Source organism: Giraffa tippelskirchi, chromosome 12 (genome assembly GCF_054371585.1).
Source record: "Giraffa tippelskirchi isolate mGirTip1 chromosome 12, T2T-mGirTip1v1.2.pri, whole genome shotgun sequence".
NCBI classification, from domain to species: Eukaryota; Metazoa; Chordata; class Mammalia; order Artiodactyla; family Giraffidae; genus Giraffa; species Giraffa tippelskirchi.
Genome location: NC_137286.1, coordinates 122,540,925 through 122,561,389, shown reverse-complemented (window position 1 = coordinate 122,561,389; position 20,465 = coordinate 122,540,925). Strand labels below are relative to the sequence as shown.

At 39.8% G+C, this 20,465-nt stretch overlaps 1 long non-coding RNA gene across 1 annotated transcript in view; it reads right to left on the bottom strand.

Moving 5' to 3' along the window:
* Positions 1 to 20,465, bottom strand: part of LOC145529448 (uncharacterized) — a 174,196-nt gene that overhangs the window by 90,508 nt on the left and 63,223 nt on the right. The window lies entirely within an intron of this gene.

Sequence of the window (20,465 nt, the reverse complement as noted above, 5' to 3'; positions counted from 1 at the left end):
AACAGGAATCTGGTTTTTGTCTTTCTCAGGTTGATGTGGCCCATGACAGGAATTATTCATGTCAGGGATGAATATATGTTACTAGAAATAGATTACTTTAGGAAGTCAGATTTATCCATTTTAAATAGAAGTAGAGGAAACTGGAAGTAAGAACAGCAGCTTCATCTGTGGTTGAATCATGCACCATAATTAAGCCTTCTCATTTCCTACTCTTTCCTTCTTCATTTTGCAAATGTCTCCATCTGTGACTCATTCTTTTGCAGCAACACTACCCCCTCATATTTCTTTTTCTTATCTTGCTATATTCTCCATCAACCCTGTCTTCTAACATTTCTAGGAAGAGCCTACTGATTTTTAAAATTATCGAAGAGAAAGATGGAAGAGACAGCTCTTGGAGAAACATTAAAAATTCATATCAAATAAGTCAAGGTCCTAGATAAAGCCAGAGGTTATAACTTTGTAATTGATGTTACTGAGAACATGATATACATAAATTAGTACCACATATTATTTTCAGCGTCTAAGTTTTGGTTGGAAGTATTCTAGCTATTAGAGATATGAAAATAAATCAGACACAAAATCTTTGGGGTATTATGGGCTGAGTGTGTCATTCCCAAGTTCATATGTTGGAGACGGGTTCTTTGGGTGGTAATTAGGTCATGATGTAGAGCCCATATGAATGGGATTAGTGTCCTTATAAGAAAAGCATGAGAGAGATGGTCTTCCTCTGCCAGATCAAAATATAAGAAGACAGCCATCTGCAAACTAGAAAGAGGGCTTTCATCAGGAACCTAACTAACTGGCTGGCATCTTGAGTTTGAACTTCCCAACTTCCAGCACTGTGAGAAATAAATCTTTGTTGCTTAAGTTATCCAGTCTATTTGTCCATGCACCCCAAGCTAAGACGAAGACTTAAAAAGATAATGTCAAGGGACTTCCCTGGTAGTCCAGTGGCTAAGACTCCATACTCCCAATGTAGAGTGCCCTGGTTCAATCTCTGATTAGGGTATTAGATCCCACATGCAGCAACTAAGAGTTTGCATGCCACAACTAAAGATCCCACACACCGCAAATGACACTCGGTACAGCCAAGTAAAAAACTAAATTTTTAAAAAAGATAATGTCAATAAAATACGATATGTGTTATGACAGAGATATATGCAAGTGGCTACAGGAGCTCTTCATCCAACTCAGGGGTTTCAGGAAAATTTCTGAAGAAAAAGATGACCTCTGAGCTCATTCATTAAGCATGAATTAGAATTAATTGGGGGCAGATAAAGGAGTAAGGGATGGGGAAAAGAGTATTTCAGCCCCAGCAAAGGCACAAAGGAATGGAACCACCTGGTATGTCTGGAGAATTACACACAGTGCAATGTTGCTAAAAGTCAAAGTTGCAGTTGATGAGAGAGAAGAGTAAGGCTGGGGAAACAGTCAAGTAGAGAGAGCTTTTAAAGAGCATGCGTTTCATCCCTTAGGCGTTGGGGGATGGAGTGGGTCCAGAAGGAATTTAAGAAAGAGAATTGACATAATCACATAGTATTTTAGAGTGATCACCTGGATGGTTAAAAAAAAAAAAAAAAAGGAGAGATCTGATCTGAAGGGTGAAACACTAGAACCTGAGACTCCAGGCAATAGGGGAGGGGATGGGGCCTTGCCCTGGGCCCTTGTGGTGTGAATGGAGGAGACATAAAGCTGTCAGCACTTGGATAGAGGGACTTCATGAAGTGCAGGAAAACAAATTTTTCCTGAGACTCTTCTTGAATTGCTGTTTATGAATGAACAGCAAAGGTTACCCTAGTCAGAATGTTGAAATCCTACAGAGGTCTTTCTGCCTTTCATCTTTACAGACCATGCTGGATCTCAGTGCAGTCCTTTCTTTCTGTGCCTGGGGTCCAGGGATTCAACTGCTCTCCTTCAGTAACTCTAGCATCCTGTTGTCTCTTTGGAGGACTTTTCCCTCCAGTCTAGATGTAGTATGGGTCCCAGGCTTCCTTCTTTGAAGAAATATTTATGTATTTATTTATTTGGCTACTCTGAGTCTTAGTTTTGGCTTGCAGGATCTTCCTTGTGTCAGCTGAGCTTCTTAGCTGCGATATGTCGGGTCTAGTTACCTGATCAGATTGAACCTGGGCCCCCTGCATTGGGAGCTTGGAGCTTACCCACGGGATCGCTAACAAAATCCCTCAGGCTTCCCAAATATCTTCCTTGCTTGCTACCTCCAAAGACAAATACACCTTTCCTTCATAGCACTTACTGTGTTTGCAATGAATGAATAATTCCAGCACTCTCTATTTAATGCTTCCTCTTCTGCAAGTATCTATTCTTGGTGGCAATTGTCAAACACTAACTCTGTTCAACGGGAGCTCGAGAAGAAATGGGAAAGAGGTTGACAAGATGACTGAAAGCTTAGGGAAGGGAAATTGGCAGGAAGCCCAAGGCTGGGCAGCTGAAACATGAGCCAAGTTACACGTGGGTGACTGTCTGTCCAGAACTTCATCACTGAGCCTGCTGCTACACTATTGGACTCAGAACTCTGTTGGCATGACATTTCTGAAGAATGTCAATTTGTTTCTGAGCCATTGTTATGTGCCCTCAAGGTTGAAATTCCTAGAAAAGAGCATGTCTGGTTCTGGATGCTGGAGATAGAAAAGAATGAAGGTTTCCTACTAACTTCTTCAGTGGGAAAGTGGGAAGCAAGGCACCCTCTTCCCCTGACAACTCTCTAGATTTTCCTGCCCCCAAAAGGGTGAATTGTTTGTTGTATATCTCCCTATCGCTATATTTAGAGATACACACACACATACATACATAGACACATTACGCATCTGCCAGACCGGAAGTTCCATGAAGATAGCGTCTTAATCTCCTTGATTGTCTCATCTCCCAGTGCCAGCCACTGTTCACTCCAGACAAGGGTAGGTAGTAAATCATCAGCAAATATTTCTTGGATGAATGGGAGAACAGATGAATGAATATGCCTTAAAAAACAAGCATTTTATTTCTAATCACTCTAGCATTTTAAAAAATGCTGAAGCTCCAATACTTTGGCCACCTGATGCGAAGAACTGACTCATTGGAAAAGACTCTGATGCTGGGAAAGATTGAAGGCAAAAGCAGAAGGGGCATACAGAGGATGAGATTGTCGGATGGCATCACTGACTCAATGGACATGAATTTGAGCAAATTCCAGGAGATAGTGAAGGACAGGGAAGCCTGGCATGCTGCATTCCTTGGGGTCACAAAGAGTCCGACACGACGTAGTGACTGAACAACAGCAACAATTCTCATTGATTGTCCCTTCTCCTAGTGCCAGGCATTGTTCATTTCAGAAAAAAACTAGATAGTAAATCCTCAGCAGATATTTCTTGGATGATTGGGAGGACAGATGGATAAACATGCCTTAAAAAAACAGGTATTTTACTTCTAATAATGCCAGCATTTTAATAAATCTCTATTGTGTGGTCCTCATTTGTGGTTCCTGACTCCCTTGTGAGACAGTAACTGGAATTTCTTCTACCTTATGCTTGTTTCAAGGGGTTTATCAGGCCCACCACAGACTCACTGGTGAACCTCAGACTTTAGCAAAGGTACTGTAGACCTCTGGGTCCATGCTTACCCTGTTTCCTGGCTGGAAACTGATCAAAGCAATGCTATCGGGATTCCTAAAGACAGCTAAGCTGTTTACCTCTCCTTGGATCTGCAGACATGATAAGACCCAGCTCTGGAGATCTCTGGCTCAGGGAGAAAGCCTGCAGGCCATTTGCTTCCAAAAGGCTGGGAGGAAGAACAGCTCCCTTGGCCCTGTTTAAATGTTAGTTGACAATGAATATGGTTTAAGTTGAAAATTATCTGAGATTCAAACCAGTTCTTTGCTCAGAACCAACAGAAATATTAAAATTCTGGGGAAATACAGCAATGCTTTGACGTGGATTATCTCTTTATGACTCCCTGATTACCTTAAAAGAGTGAGCTCATTAGTCAAAGCCATGTGACAATGGTATAAAAATATAACCCATTTAGGACACTGTAAACTTAAAAATCATCATAAAATCTTATCTGAGACACAAATGCTCTCATTCAGTTAATGATGCTGCAAGTTAGATTTTTTTTTTTTTATCAACAGAAACTAAACAGCTTATGCTAATGATCTATCTTCAGAAATAACTCACCTTCTGGAGGATTTCTTAATCTAAAGGATTTTGAAAATACAAATGCTTTTTGAAAATACAATGTTTCAAAGATTCCATTACTGCCCTCAGTTTCTTGATTAATATTTTCTCAGAAGATGAGCTGGCTAAACTTCACTACCTAGGCTATATTTTAAAATTTTGTTAACTTTTGGTTATCGGTAGTCGCTTGCTTTAATGCGGATTTATAATTCTCCCTGCTGAGAATAAAATTTTTTGTCAGAATAAAGCACATTTGACTCTTTCTCAGCTGCCAAGATGTGAAGTCTTGTGGTTGGGTATTTTGGAAAACTGGCAGGTTTTGTTTACATATTGTGGTCTTTCTCCAAATTTATCCCACATCCCACACCCCACAAGTCTAGGACCCCTTCCAATGTAATTGCTGTGGACAAGTGCGAGGCGAAAACGGCTTCCACAGTCACCAAGGCGCTTCCCTCTCTGAATCACACACGGCAAATGCCAAAAGAACTTCCCTGGCCTTAAAAAAAAAAAAAGAAACTGCTGACCTAAAGAAATACCTGATTCTAATTTGCTGTACAAATGGAAACCCTTTCTTCTCCAGATTGGATGCAGAGAACTTTTTTTTCAATGTTTATAATTTAACAATTGCTTCGAGCCTTTCATCTGAAAGCAATTTACGCGTGTTGAACCCAATTATCCTAACATGTTTTAAAACTTACCAGTGTTTTTCCTCTTTCTCCTTGGTGCATTAGTCTCATTGCACAGCAAATCTTAAATTTAATCATGGAAGTGCTTTATGGATTAAAATGCTTAGAAAACTCTTCTTGCCCAGGAAAGAATAATACTGGAGAAAATGATATATTCTTCTGATGGAGATTAAAACTTTTGATTTGGATCTGGATTCAGCCACGCCATGTACTATTCAGTCAGAAGAGATGGTGAGTCATGAACCCACACTCACTTTCTGTTTCCTTCATTTTGGGAGAAAGCCAGGCGGCAAATATGTTACCTTAGTCTGGTGCCATCGAGCAGTCTCGAGCCATCTGCTCTGCCCATTTGTTAGGATGGTTTATTCAGTCAATTCATTCAAGAAATGTTTATTGAGGGCTTACTCTGTGCCAGGGACAATGCTAGAAACTGGAAAGATAAGGGTGGAAGAACAAGATGTAAGTGTGCCTGGGAGTTTACACTTCTGAGGAAGATAATACGTACACAAATGGTTCATTGTACTACTGTTAAAAAAACACCTGATGAAAGAACTTGGCCTCAAATGACCAAGAACTTGGCCCCATCACCTGACCAAGATGGAGGACATGAAGTTAGGCTTTCAAAAGAAGTGAGAGCTACGATGAGGCAGGAATGTGTGGTAGATGAATAGGAGGGAGGAAGAGTACTCTGGAAGAGGAAATACAGCATGTTTGAGAGCTCAGAAGTCACATATTTCCAAAACTGGAAAAGTTTCACTCAGCTAAAGGGTAGAGCATAGGGTTGCATCTTGTAAAAAAAATGTTGCTGAGCATTTAGGAGAATCCAGTTCATTAGGACCCTGCAAACCCTAGGAAGGAATTTAGACATTTTCCTGAATGGAGTGGGGATCCACAAGAGGACTTTATACAGAGAAATGGCAGGAGTTTACTGCATTTTGGAATGAATATTTTGGCTGCAGTGTGTTGAGTACATTGGATGGGGATGGAAGCTGAACTTTTGCTATCATAAATGAGAAGGATGTTGATTGTTCTGAAAAATGGTGGTGATTGAGGAAATAAATCAAACCACTCAAGTGAGAATCAACGGGTGACAGATTAGATGTGGGAGAGATAAGAGTTGAAGATAAGGCTCAGGTTACTGCTTAGTGGTTTCCCTACTGCCATTAATATAACACCATTGGTCAAAAGTTCATGATTTCTCCTAGGTAAGTAGTTTTCATGATTTCTCCTAGGTAAGTAGTTTTGTGGGACATTACTGTACCCCCAGCACTCTTGAGAGTATCCAAAATATCAAACATATTGAGGTCAGGAGGAGAAGGGGGCAACAGAGGATGAGATGGTTGGATGGCATCACTGATTCAATGGACATGAATTTGAGCAAACTCCAGGAAATTGTTTAGGACAGGGAAGCCTGGTGTGCTGCAGTCCAAGGGGTGGCAAAGGGTCAGACACTATTTAGCAATGGAATAACAACAACAAAATTAACAGGAAGCTGAAATACAACAAATGAACTTCAGGAAACATTAAGTAAGTAAATGGCATAAGCACTGTAAAATTCTAGGTGATTGATTCCTGTGACTATATTCAACTTCAGGTTGCAAACATAGACTTTCAAGCTAGTACATGACAGAGAAGAGGTCTGAAGCAATGTCTTCGGGATGCACTACCTATGTTTGTGTCATTACTTCAGAGATTTCAAGCTGTCAGACTCCTAGGATCCTGTGGAGGTATCTACCCTACACTCCTCACACCACCCCTTCCAGCCGACACTCACACTCCATCTCTGCTCCAATCACAGCATACCAGAGTTTCCTGTTTTACATAGTGGTAACAAAAAGTCATTGGGAAATGGCTGATTCATGCTGACGTTTGGCAGAAACCATCAAACTCCTGTAAAGCAACTATCTTTCAATTAAAAAAATTAACAAATTTTTAAAAAAGAAAAAAAAAGTCATAAGGAAAAGTTTAAATGTTACTACTCTATACACCTGCCTTCCTCAAGCCCCAAGACTTACTAGCCATCGCAAGTCATTTCGTCTCTTGATCTCCAATCTCCTCTTGCGATTCACAAGATCACAATCTACTATGGAGAAGTTATGGAGATGATCTAATGTGGTTATTTTTGTGGCAGTGCCTTTAAAAAATTAACTTTATTGAGGTATAATTTATGTCCAATAAGCTGAATCCACTTAAAGTATGAAGTTTGACCAGTTTTGACAGCATGTACAGTGCTATAATCAAATTATACTCATTTGTTGTAACAGTAATTCATTTCTTTGTATTGCTGAGTAGTGTTCCATTGTATGGTTGTATATTTTACCTATTCACCTGGTGACGGATATTGAGACTATTTCCTGTTTTTAGCTATTTTAAATATCCCTGCTATAAATATTTATGTACAAGTTTTCCTCTGGACTTACAATGCATTTGAACTGAAAGATGGCATTTAATACAAACTTTAATTATTTAGGTGTTAAAATAATTTTGGCTTTTATAAGGAGTGCTTGTCTCATGTAAGAGCAGTTTCTGCTTATTGATTTCTTGGGAACAAATATGAGGATGACACATATAGCATGTGTCTGAATGCTGTCAAACCAGTTTCATTTCAAAAGGATCTGTAATACTTCTTACTATAGACATGTGAGAATAAAGCTTTTAATTTGAAATATAAAATTGGAAAGTGATACACATTTTTAATGACAGAGTCCTTCATGAAAAATAAGTTTTGATCAGTACATATTCACACTCCAGGCTATGCTATTCCCTTGACGCATGTACTGAAGTCCCTTTGACTCCATGGAATCTGTGCCTATAAATTGAGAAAAGAATATATGCAGCAATTGTGTTAATTACAATAGAGTTATTGTTCAGATTGTAAAGCATCTCACTGAGGCTTTGCCTGGCGGGTCAGCATTAATATCTTATTTTCCCTTTGACTACTGAATTTAAAGGAATACCCATTTGTTTCTGACTTTTTATATTTTGGAATCTTCTCAAGTTAAGTTGCACTCTTGCTCACCAGGAAGTAGATATGAACTGGAATATGCTTACTGATTTTCCAAGGGTCAAATGAATCTAGTCCTCACCTCCTTCTTGAGGCTCTTCCAGATTTCCAAGAAGAAGTATAATTTCAGTCTCTTCCTTCCCTTATGTGCAAACAATGCTTTCCTTGCTCAACAGTGTTATGTGCAGTTCTCTGGAATGTATTTTTATTTCCTATTCCAAAATTCCTGGCTCGCATCTTCGTTAGAAAAGCAGAGTACTTCCTTACAATTCTGAGAGCTATTAACTGCTCTTGGTCAGCAGTTCTCAAACTGTTCCTAAGGGCCCTTTATATACTTAAAAATTACTGAGCAACCCAAAGCACTTTTGATTATGTGAGTTATATCTACTAATATCTAACCCATTAGAAATTGAAGCTGAGAAAAAATTTAAAGTATTCTTTTATTAATTCATTAAAAATAAATCTATCTATTATGTGTTCAAATCAATAATGTTTTTTCCAGGAAAATAATCCTGTTTTCTAAAGCAAAATTGCAGTGAGAAAATGTAGTGAGTGCTACTGTTCTACATTTTTGAAAAATCTCTTTAATATTGCCCTAATAGTCAACTCTTTCTGCATTCAATCTGCTGCATTGCACATAGACTGAAAAACTTTTCTCAATGTTAATGACAGAAGGATAGTGAAAACATAAAAAAGCCCTAGTGTAATTATTATTATTTTTTAATGTTTATTTATTTATTTGGCTGTGCCAGGTCTTAGTTGCGAGTAAAGGGATCTTTATTTGCAGCTGGTGAACTCTTACTTTCTGCCTGTGGGATCTAGTTGCCTGGTCAGGGATGGAACCTGGGCCCCCTGCATTGGGAGCGTGGAGTCTTAGCCACTGGACCACCAGGGAAGTCTCCAAGTTTTAGCACAATTATGAAAATAGGTTTTTTTAAAAAATATTTATTTACTTATTTCTAGTTGCACTGGGTCTTCATGGCTTTGTGCAAGCTTTGCGGCAAGTGGGGGCTATTCTTTATTGCGGTATACGGGCTTCTCATTGCCGTGGCTTCGAACCGGCATGCCCTGCATTGAAAGGTGGATTCTTAAACATTGGACCACCAGGGAAGCCCCTGAAAATAGTTTTGATCCTGCAAAACCCCTGAAATGTATTGAGAGATTCCTTCCTACCACCCCTGTGCCCAGAGAGTTTCGTGGATAAACTTAGAAAACTGCTATTCTAGTCATTGCTCTAATATGATGAATGTTTTATTAGCAAATTGTTGTTTAGTCACTAAGTCATGCCTGACCGTTTGCAACCCCATAGACTGTAGCCTGCCAGGCTCCTCTGTTCATGGGATTCTACAGGCAAGAATACTGAAGTGGGTTGCCATTTCCTCCTCCAGGGGATCTTCCCAACCCAGGGAATGATCCTGCTTCTCCTGTGTCTCCTGCATTGGCACATTGGGAGGCAGATTCTTTACCACTGAGCCATCAGGGAAGCCCCCTGCCTTTAGAGACTGAGTCTCAAATGGCTGGCAGCTCAGGATGGAATTATTGATGATTTGCGAATCTTTGACTTATGACATTTGATGCCAAATTATTACAGAACTATCCACCCTTCCAAGACTCAGCTGGCTTACTTGATTCTTCTTCCTTGGTTTTTGCCTTCTTTCCTTCCTCCCTTCTTTTTTCCCTCCCTCCATCCCTCCCTCCCCCCCTCCCTCCCTTCCTTCCTTCTTTCCTTCCTCTTTCTCTTCCTTCCTATCTCTCTTTAGATGCCTGTACTTCTGGGTAAGAGTTTCAAGTCAGCCCTTTCATCTGTATCATCCCTGACATCTAGCTTCACATATGGGGTTTCCTAGAGCAAATTTCTCAAGGTCTCCAGGTTTCTTTAGACTACTATTAACACTGCACAGTCCTGACTTTACGGACTGCATCAGAATCCATCCTGTCCTTTCCTGGGTGTGCTCTGTCAAAGCAGAGTCATAAGTGCACAGAATTTCCTGAATGACTCTCAAGGGCTTACAATGACTGCAGCCAAATGTTGAGTTGGGAGAGTTTCCCAGAACAATATGAGAATATCCATAGTACAAACTGTTGCAGACAGAGCACAAAATGCTCATTTTTATCAGTCACATGTCATAGTGACTACATTCCCTCCCCCTGTGAATGAGACCTCAAACTTAAGTTCACCCCAAAACTTACCATTTTCCCCTACACTTGTTCTTTCTGCCTTTCCACCTTCCAGTTAATTTCAGCACCAGACCCCCGGTCATAGAAATGAGCTCCTCTGATTCACTCCATCCTCACCCTCGTGTCCTCAGATACACTGAGTGGCTACATCTGCTTCTCCCACATCTGCCCTCTTCTTCTCAAAGGAAGTCTTATTCCCTCCCACGTGGGCTATTGCAGTACTCTGAACCCCACTCAGCTTCAGCTCCATGGAGCAGCAAACACTTGCACCACTGTCAGGTAATCTTCTAAAACACATTTCAGATTATGCTGCTGTCTTATTTACAATAATTCATAGCTTTGCATTGTTCAAAGAAATAAGTTCCAATTTTATAATCTGACATCTCGTTTCAAAGGACCTTTCAATATTTCTCTGGTGAAACTGCTTTCTGTACCCACTCCAGAGTATTGGAATGGGTAGCGATTTCCTTCTCTGGGGGATCTTCTCGACCCAGGGATTGAACCCAGGTCTCCTGCATTGCAGGCATATTCTTTACCATCTGAGCCATCAGGGAAGCCCCAAAGTGTTAGTCACCCTTATGTCCAACTCTTTGTAACCCCATGTACTGTAGCTCGCCAGGCTCCTCTGTCCATGGAGTTCTCCAGGCAAGAATACTGGAGTGGGTTGCCACTTCCTTCTCCAGGGGATCTTCTTGACCCAGGGTTCGAATCTGGGTCTCCTGCATTGCAGGCAGATTTTTTTTTTGCTGTTTGAGCCTCCTGGGAAGCCCTCATACTTTCCCCAGCCCTGCCCAATTCCCATTTTCTCCTTCTTCCAAATTAATATAGTTTCATGACACATGAGTGTCCAGTTAACATTTCCAGGCTCCCCTGAAGCTACAAACGGCCATCAGACTAGGTATTGGCCAATTATTTGTACAGAATGGATGAGTATCCTTCATGGATTTACATTTAAAATAACTGGATGTTTGCTGCTCTAGGCTCTTCTCCCTTTCTGGATGCCTGGAAAATGATGCAACTAGAATGCAATCTCAGGTTTGCAAGTGGGGGCTTATAGAAGATGACAGAAATACAGACCAATGTTAGAATAGCTCTTAACTCTAGCCCATGGGTCTAGAGGCTGAGGAAGCCTCCAGAATCTAATGCTTGATAATGTGAGGTGGAACTGATGTGGTAATAATAGAGTGTACAGTTAAATGTAACACGCTTGGATCATCCTGAAACCATCCCTCTCCCCCCTTCACCCCCCTGCCCGGACTGGAAAAATTGTCTTCCATGAAATCGGGCTCTGGTGCCAAAAAGGTTGGGGACTGTTGCTTCAGACTGTTAAACCACTGTTATTCAAGAACTTTACATTAAGCCCCTTAGCCTGTACCCTAATTCTTGCTGTTGCTCAGTCACTCAGTCATATCTGACTCTTTGCAACCCCATGAACAGCAGCATGCCAGGCTTCCCTGTCCTTCACCATTTCCCTGAGTTTTCTCAGACTCATGTCATTGAGTTGATGATGCCATTCAACCATCTCATCCTCTGTCACTCCCTTCTCCTCATGCCCTCAATCTTTCCCAGCATCAGGGTCTTTTCCAATGAGTCAGCTCTTCGAATCAGGCAGCCAATGTATTGTAGCTTCAGCTTTATATGATTTCAAATCGACTTCTGTCTTCAACATCACTTTAGGTTACAATTCTCTGAGCACAGTGATCTCAATCATCATCAACTTTAAATACATATATTTTTGGCCTCAGGACCTTTATACTTGCTAATCTCTGCATTCAGCACTCTTCTCACCCATTTTTGCAAGACTCTATTCACATTCAGATCCCAGCTTGAATGTCACTTCCTTATGGAAGCCTTTTCTCATCACTTCATTTAAAGTAGCCATTTGCTTAATTACCTTCAATGATAATATCCTGTAATATTATTATCTTCATAGCACTATCATCACATGAATTTATCTTATTTATTACTTGTTTATTTTCCCTTCCCTTTATGTGCTAGGAGTTCAGGGACATTTTATTCTTTGCTCTCTATTGTATCTTCACTGCTGACACTTAATAATTGGCTAACAAAATATACTAAATGAATAAATAATAAAGAGAATTGTGCATGCTAAGTCACTTCAGTTGTGTCTGACTCTTTGCGACCCTATGGTCAATAGCCTACCAAGCTCCTCTGTCCATGGGATTCTCCAGGCAAGAATACTGGAGTGGATTGCCATGCCCTTCTCCAGGGGATCTTCCCAGTAAAGAGAATTAGTTATGAAATATTTTAACTTTTCAACTTTTACAGAAATAATTATTATGAACTAACATAATTGGGAATTGTTTTATGGTTGATGGATCAAATCTTTTAATGCTTATTCCATGATATTAATATAATTAAAATATATTGATATATTTTGGAGTTTCTACATAAAACTCCAATACATATTGGAGTTTCTATATAAAAATTTTTTATTAAGCAACACATGATGCACTTCTGCTGCTAAGTCACCTCAGTCATGTCCGACTCTGTGCAACCCCATAGACAGCAGCCCACCAGGCTCCACCGTCCCTGGGATTCTCCAGGCAAGAACACTGGAGTGGGTTGCCATTTCCCTCTCCAATGCATGAAAGTGAAAAGTGAAAGTGAAGTCGCGCAGTTGTGTCTGACTCTTAGCGACCCCATGGACTGCAGCCCACCAGGCTCCTCTGTCCATGGGATTTTCCAGGCAAGAGTACCAAAGTGGGGTGCCATTGCCTTCTCCAGTAATAAGTAAATTCATCGGCAAGCATGTACTCTATTTAGGTAAGAATTACGAGAATAATATAAATAAATGTAAAAGTTTAAGTAAGTTATCATAAACCCATTATAACAAAATGCTATGGAGAAGAAAAAGAAGAAGGACCATAAATGATTGAGGGAATGTGGCAAGGTTTTGGCATGGCCTTCGAGAACAGATATAATTTTCTGTTTTTGTATTCTCATCTGTCTTTTCTGTTGTTGTTGTTATTCAGTCCCTAAGTCCTGTCAGACTCTTTGTGACCCCATAAACTGCAGCACACCAGGCTTCCCTGTCCTTCACTGTCTTTTCTGTTACAAGTATAATAACACTAAGCTCAGAGAATTATTTTTATCACAAATTCTCCACAACCTATCTGCAGTTCTGTATGTTCATCAGACCTCATCCTGATCCTATGAAAAGTCAGCATACTACCTGGTAAGAAAGTGTACCTGTTTGGCAGAAACTTCTCAGACTGCCAGGTACTTCTGCCAGGTACCACTGCACACTACTTCCGGAACTCTTGACCTGCTCAGGGCACATTTATCTGGCCTTTGCCTCCTCCACCTATTAGTACTGACATCCTGCCTGAAATATTCTTCTACCTGTTTTCTCTTATCTCATATTCTGGCCTCTGATTTGGCAACAATTTGCTGAACTCTCCCTCCCAACAGAAGCAAACATCTGTCATTCTGTGGTCTATAATAGTTACCATGAACAAAAATGAAATTAGAAGCCTGAGTGAAATAGAAGCTCAACACCTGAGTGGCCATCACAGTCTCAGTATTATACTGTGATATCTTGAAATTTAGAGGATCAGTGTATGTTTTCTTCCATCTAAATCACCTTCAGGGATCGACATAAGCTCCAATCACTTAGGCAAAGTCATTGTTCTACCAAGGATGTTTAACCATGATTAAATGCCTAGTAGATTTTTAAACATTGTTCTAGCCTAGCTGTTCAGGGGAGAATAAGGCTTGTGACCGTGCATAAAGGACAGCACAGGCCAGTGGAAGGGAGAAAGCACATCAGGTTACACGAGGTTGGAGGTATGAACACAGTCAAGTGGTTGTTGTTTACTCGCTAAGTCATGTCCAACTCTTTTGCGACCTCGTGGACTATAGCCCACCAGGCTCCTCTGTTCATGGGATTTCCCAGGCAAGAATACTGGAGTAGGTTGCCATTTCCTTCTCCAGGGGTAGCACAGCCATTAAGTCTGGTGTGTGTGTAGGGGTTGGGGGCAGGGGTGGGGTTAGTTGAGAAGATTCCCAGGAGAGGTGACATGTGAAATAAGTTTCATAAGGTCAATATGGTTTTGAGAAGCCAGGAAGCTTGGGGCATAGATCAGTTCAGGCAGACACCAGCAAATGCAGCGACTTTTTAAATACATTTACTGACTTTCAGGGAATGGTTTTGGACTGCAATTGTTTCTGTCCTGGAGAAGACAGGAAGAGGAAAAATTTGACTGCCTTCTGATTGGCTTGTATATCTACTTTGATTAAGGTATCTTCTCTTTCTCTACAGTGAAGCCAAGTCTGTCATAGCTGAGTAATATAATAACTTATATATCTACATCACATTTTATAGTTATTCAAGTGCTTTTGAAAAATAGCTCATGTCTGATCCTTACACCAAGCTTAGAAGTCAGGCAGAGAGGGTATTATGTATCACAGTCGTTAAGAGCATGGCCATCAGAGTCCAACAGGCCAGCCTCAGATTCTCTCAAGTTTGGGCCAGTTACTTCATTTCTCTGAGACACATTTTCTTCTCTTAGCCTCTCACATGCCTGTAATATCATGCTTCCCTTGACTGATCAGATTCCCTTAGTGCAGCTGACATTCCATTTGACTGTAGGAAATCCAACCATGGGGCTAGTGGTAAAGAATGTACTTGTCAATGCAGGAGATGCAAGAGTTGAGGGTTTGATCCCTGGGTCAGGAAGATCCCCTGGAGTAGAAAATGGCAACCTACTCCAGTGCTCTTTAAAAAAAAAAAAAAAAAATTTATTTGGCTGTGTTGGGTCTTGGTTGCAGCACTTGGGATCTTCAATCTTTATTGCAGCAAGTGAGATCTAGTTCCCTAACCAGAGATGGAAACTGGGCCCCCTGCATTGGGAGCCCAGAGTTTTAGCTACTGGACCACCAGGGAAGTCCCATGCTCCAGTATTCTTGCCTGGAAAATTCCATGGACATGTAGGAGCCTGGTGGGCTACAAAGGGGCTGCAAAGGAGTCACACGTGACTGAGTGGCTGAACACATTGAACATGTTGAATCCAGCCCCCGCCAGCTTTAGAAGCCATAGAGAATGAAGACAAAGGCCTCTGGAGTCCTGTTGCCTGGGTTGAAATGGCAGCTTCACTCCCCTCACATGGAAGGACCCATGCTCCTCTTTGGAAGGTAACATCTTGCTGTCTTGAGACCGAGTATCCCTCATACCCCTGTTCTTTTTGCCTGGACCATATTCCCCAAGCTTGGGCAGAGGTTTCTTCCAGAATTCACTGTAACAGAGCTAAGGTATTGCTATAATATTGACAAGACCACGGAAGGCATGAGAAAAACTGAAAGGGGACCTAAAACCAAAGTTAGCTTCAGCTGCTGTTAGAATCCACGGTCCTCAGCCCCCATAGAGGTACTTCTGGAGTTCCTTTCCATCTCCCCGCCTTCGAGGCGAGCTTACCACTCCCCAGGAGCCTGGCTCTGTACCCAATAAGGGGCTCACCGAAGGGCGAAGGGCAGTAGGAGAGGGGAGGAAGTTTTTCCTCTCACACTAGAATAATACATCCTGTCAGAGGTACCCCTCCCCCTCAGGAATTCGATCTTCCCAGGATGACTGGCAGAAGTTATTTTAATTTCTTTCAGGCTGAAAAACTTCCCCTCTTCCAAAGCCTATTGAAGTAAGGCAAAACTGGCAAGCTAAAATTCTGTCTAGGCTTCCAACTGAAATTTTTAAGTGTCCATTTATTTAGTGGGGCAAATACTGTCTTCTATTAATAAAAATGGCAGATATCTTTTTAAATTTGAAAGGAGAGGAGGACATAGTTTGCCTATAAATAATATTTTCATATATTTGCCATTATAGGCAAGATACTTAGTCCCCCAATCAGGGCTCGAAGCCACACTTGCTGCAGTTCATGTATGGAGCCTTAATCACTGCACCACCAGGGAAGTTCCTCCATATTGACTTTTATACTCTACTAAGTCTGTGCACCTAATTTTTTGTGGGGAATAATTTAATGACAACAGTACACATACACACATCCATTCTGCCAAGATAAACACTATATTTTTTAAAGTATGTTATAGTCTAACTCTGTATTTAGAAAGGAGAGTTTTCTATAGAGAAAAAATTTCCTCCCAAAATGATTACACCTTTTTACATTATAATTCAGAACAAGTCAATTTCTTTGAGACGTCTCAGCCTTTACCTCGTCTCTTTGCTCAGACATAGCTACTGTCCTCGCTTTTGATCTTCATTCCCTTGCTTTTCTCTATAATTTACTCTTGGGGCAGGTACCCTGATTCAGCATTTTATTTACCTTCAATTCCTTACAAAGACTGTCATACGGATTTCCTTTACTTAACATTAGTGTTTGGTTTGTTTTCAACATTTCTGGAAACCTTTTTCCTTTTGGTGCATCTCTTAAATTTTGTTTTATGATTCAACATGAAAGTCTTTTTAAAATTTTAATGTCACTTTATGCCATAGAAATATGGTTGATATCATTTGGCATAATTTTATGGCATATTCTGTTTTACTAGCTTTTAAACATTGTTTAAACCTGAGTTGTTGTTTTTTTTTCCTGCTTTTCTGGGATATATGATTTTCTCATACATGTATTTAGCCTTATACATTTTTTACAGTAGTTAACTTTATAGTTATTACTGTATGTCATATTCTTAGACCTTTATTTCAACTGTTGTTATTCAGTTGCTAAGTCATGTCCAGCTCTTTTCGACCCCATGGACTGCAGCATGCCAGGCTTCCCTGTCCTTCACCATCTCCCAGAGTTTGCTCAAACTCACATCCATTGAGTTGGTGATGCCATTTAACCATCTCATCCTCTGCTACCACCTTCTCCTCTTGCCCTCAATCTTTCCCAGATCACGGTCTTTTCCAGTGAGTTGGCTCTTCCCATCAGGTGGCCAAAGTATTGGAGCTTCAGCTTCAGCATCAGTCCTTCCAATGAATGTTCAGGACTGATTTCCTTTCGTATCAACTGGTTTGATCTTCTAGCAGTCCAAGGGACTCTCAAGAGTCTTCTCCAGAGCCACAGTTTGAAAGCATCAATTCTTTGGTGCTCGGCCTTCTTTATGGTCCAACTCTTACATCCATACATGACTACTGTAAAAACCATAGCTTTGACTATACACACCTTTGTCAGCAAAGTGATATCTTTGCTTTTTAACACTCTGTCTAGGTTTGTCATAGCTTTCCTTCCAAGTAGCAAGCATCTTTTAATTTTATGGCTGCAGTTACTGTCCACAGTGACTTTGGAGACCAAGAAAATAAAATCTGTCACTGTGTTCACTTTTTCTCCATCTATTTGCCATGAAGTGATGGGACTGGATGGCATGATCTTCATTTTTTGAATGATGAGTTTTAAGTCAGCTTTTTCACTTTCCTCTTTCACCTTCATCTAGAGGCTCTTTAGTTCCTCTTTGCTTTCTGCCATTAGGGTGGTATCATCTACACATCTGAGGTTTTTGATATTTCTCCCTGAAATCTTGATTCCAGTTTGTGCTTCATGCAGCCCAGCATTTCATACGATGTACTCTGCATATAAGTTAAATAAGCAGGAACACAATATACAGCCTTGACGTACTCCTTTTCCAATTTGGAACCAGTCTGTTTTTCTATGTCCAGTTCTAACTGTTGCTTATTGACCTGCATACAGGTTTCTCAAGAGGCAGGTAATGTGGTCTAATACTCCCATCTCTTAAAGAATTTTTCACAGTTTTTTGTGATCTCCTCATTCAAAGTCTTTAGCATAATTAATGAAGCAAAAGTAAATTTTCTTTCAAATTTCCCTTGCATTTTCTATGATCCAACTGATGTTGGCAATTTCATCTCTGGTTCCTCTACCTTTTCTACATCTGGAAGTTCTTGGTTCACATACTACTGAAACCTAGCTTGAAGGATTTTAAACATTATCTTGCTAGCAAGTGAAATAAGTAATTGTATGGCAGTTTGAACATTCTTTGGCATGGCCTTTCTTTGGGATTGGACCGAAAACTGACATTTTTCAATCCTGTGGCCATGGCTGAGTTTTCTAAATTTGTTGACATATTGAGGGTAGCACTTTCACAGCATCATCTTTTAGGATTTTATTTCAATAGACAATACTTATTATTTTCCTACTAGGGATAACGAGGACAACAATATATTTTGTTATCTTTTTCCCCCTTTCTCTCTTTTTCCTCCACCACCCAATATTAACCCATTGCTCATATTTTCTTACAGTTTGCTTTTCTTTATTAGATAGGATTATATTGCTATTACTAGGTTTGTCAGCTTTAAATAATATTCTATGAATCCTGATTGATAGAGATGAGAAATTAACATTCTTCACTGTCTGCTTTTTTTCCTTCTTCCTGTCCATATTTTTACTAGTCATTCTACACACACACACACACACACACACACACACACACACACACACACACACAATTTACTCCTCTCCCATCCCACCCTAACTGTCTACATTTGTCTGATTCTTAAAGGCTTTTGTTAGGGTTACTCTTATGATGCTGAGTTAGGTAATGTGGAGAAGTCTATATAAGGTTGAATACAGACTTCTCCACATTATCTAATTCAGTCTTTAAGGAAAAACATAAGGATTTTATACCCAACTAAATTGCTATTTAATGATAAAGCTAACAAATTATATTTCTCATATAATAACAGGCAATACCATAGATCTAGTAGAATCTCCAGAAGACCAAAGAGCACTATGAAAAAAGACTCAATGATGGTAGTAAGAATTGACTATATTTATCTGTGCAACCAAGAATCAAACAAATGTAGACAATTAGAGTAGGATGGAAGAGCAATACTCCTTTCCCTGATTAATACTAGCTCATTTTTTATTTCCTTTCCCTGATTAATACTAGCTCACTTTTTATTTCCTTTCCCTGATTAATACTAGCTCATTTTTTATTTCCTTTCCCTGAGTAATACTAGCTCATTTTTTATTTCCTTTCCCTGATTAATAGTAGCTCACTTTTTATTTCCTCCTCATATCTCAACATTATTTCCCTTTATTCTTGTATACCTGCTTTGTGGTCTTGCTTCAGAGTGACAATTATACCATCAAATTATTTTTTTAAATCATGGCAAATTTACATGCATTTCTATGCATATGGCAGTTTTTTGAGTGGTTCTTTATTTAGACCTCCCTCTTCTGTGTCTCAAAGTCAATGCAGGTGCAATATTGCTTCTTTTGCTTAACTTTGTGTTGCAAGCAAGGATCTAGATTTAATGATTAAACTGCACCCATCACATCTGAAAGTTGTCATTTTGCTTCTTTCTGTTATCTGCAGAAGCTGCACCTTGGCCTCCTGTCAGGGAATTCACTGTGTGGCATTTTCTCTCGGCTTCCTTCCACTCAGCTCCTGCTCTGCCCTGTTTGGTCTCCACTGCTTTTGGCAGTCCTTACACCTCTTTTGGGCTCTGGAGATTTGAGCTGTCTCTTACTTTTGCTGAAAATGAAGTTTGTATTTTTGTTTCCCATTCTCCTTGTTGCTTTTGGATGTTCTCCAGCAGGAAAAGGGGGATATGTTAACTGCATGGAACACATTCAGACCACAAGTGCCCCCTTTACATTTTTATACTTCCATTTCTTCCACAGTCAAAGACCTGAAATTAAAGTTACTAGACCTCTGACAAGAATGGCTAATAAAATGATTATAAAGTTTTTCATGAATAATCTATTATTACTGAGAGAATGGGAGTGAGTGTGAACACTGCTGGCCTCATTTGATTAGGCTCATGCACTCAGACTCTATTGAAATCACTTTTTACTCTATTCTCATTGATGAATTTACTACTATGCTGTTTACTTCCTCTACCAGATTACAAATGAATGAAATTAAAATTCTAAAGTAAAAAACCGAACTCTTTTGCCCTCATTTAATGCATACCTAAAGCATCTAGATTCATACACAGTATCTATTCAACATGTGCAATGATATAAAATAAAAACTCTATTCAGCTGAAAGGTTCTTTTGTGGTTATGACTGAATTATTGAAGGAAAAGTACAGTTCTCTCATGTCATTTTAATAAAACATGCAACAAAATGGAAAGTAGTAAAATAAAATACACTTCTGATTAATAATCAGCTAAGCAAACATTTATTTTAAAGTCATTCAATCCAGTCTCAAGATATTCTAGTAAGTTGAGCTTTTAAAAAATTATATTCTTACTATATGAATGCTTGGAATAAAAATTGGTGTCATTTTCTTCTCTAGATTTCAAAACTATCTGAAGTGAAACTCTGTTCAGAGCAAAGATAGTTTCAGAAGCTTTCTTGAAGCACTCAGATTACAGAAGAGGAGAAAGAAATGTGTGCATTTACTGTTCTCTTGACTCTTAGACTTGAAGCCTCCCTTCTATTTTCCAGGCAAAATATTATACATGTTTGCATATGAACATTATTTTAAACTCTATG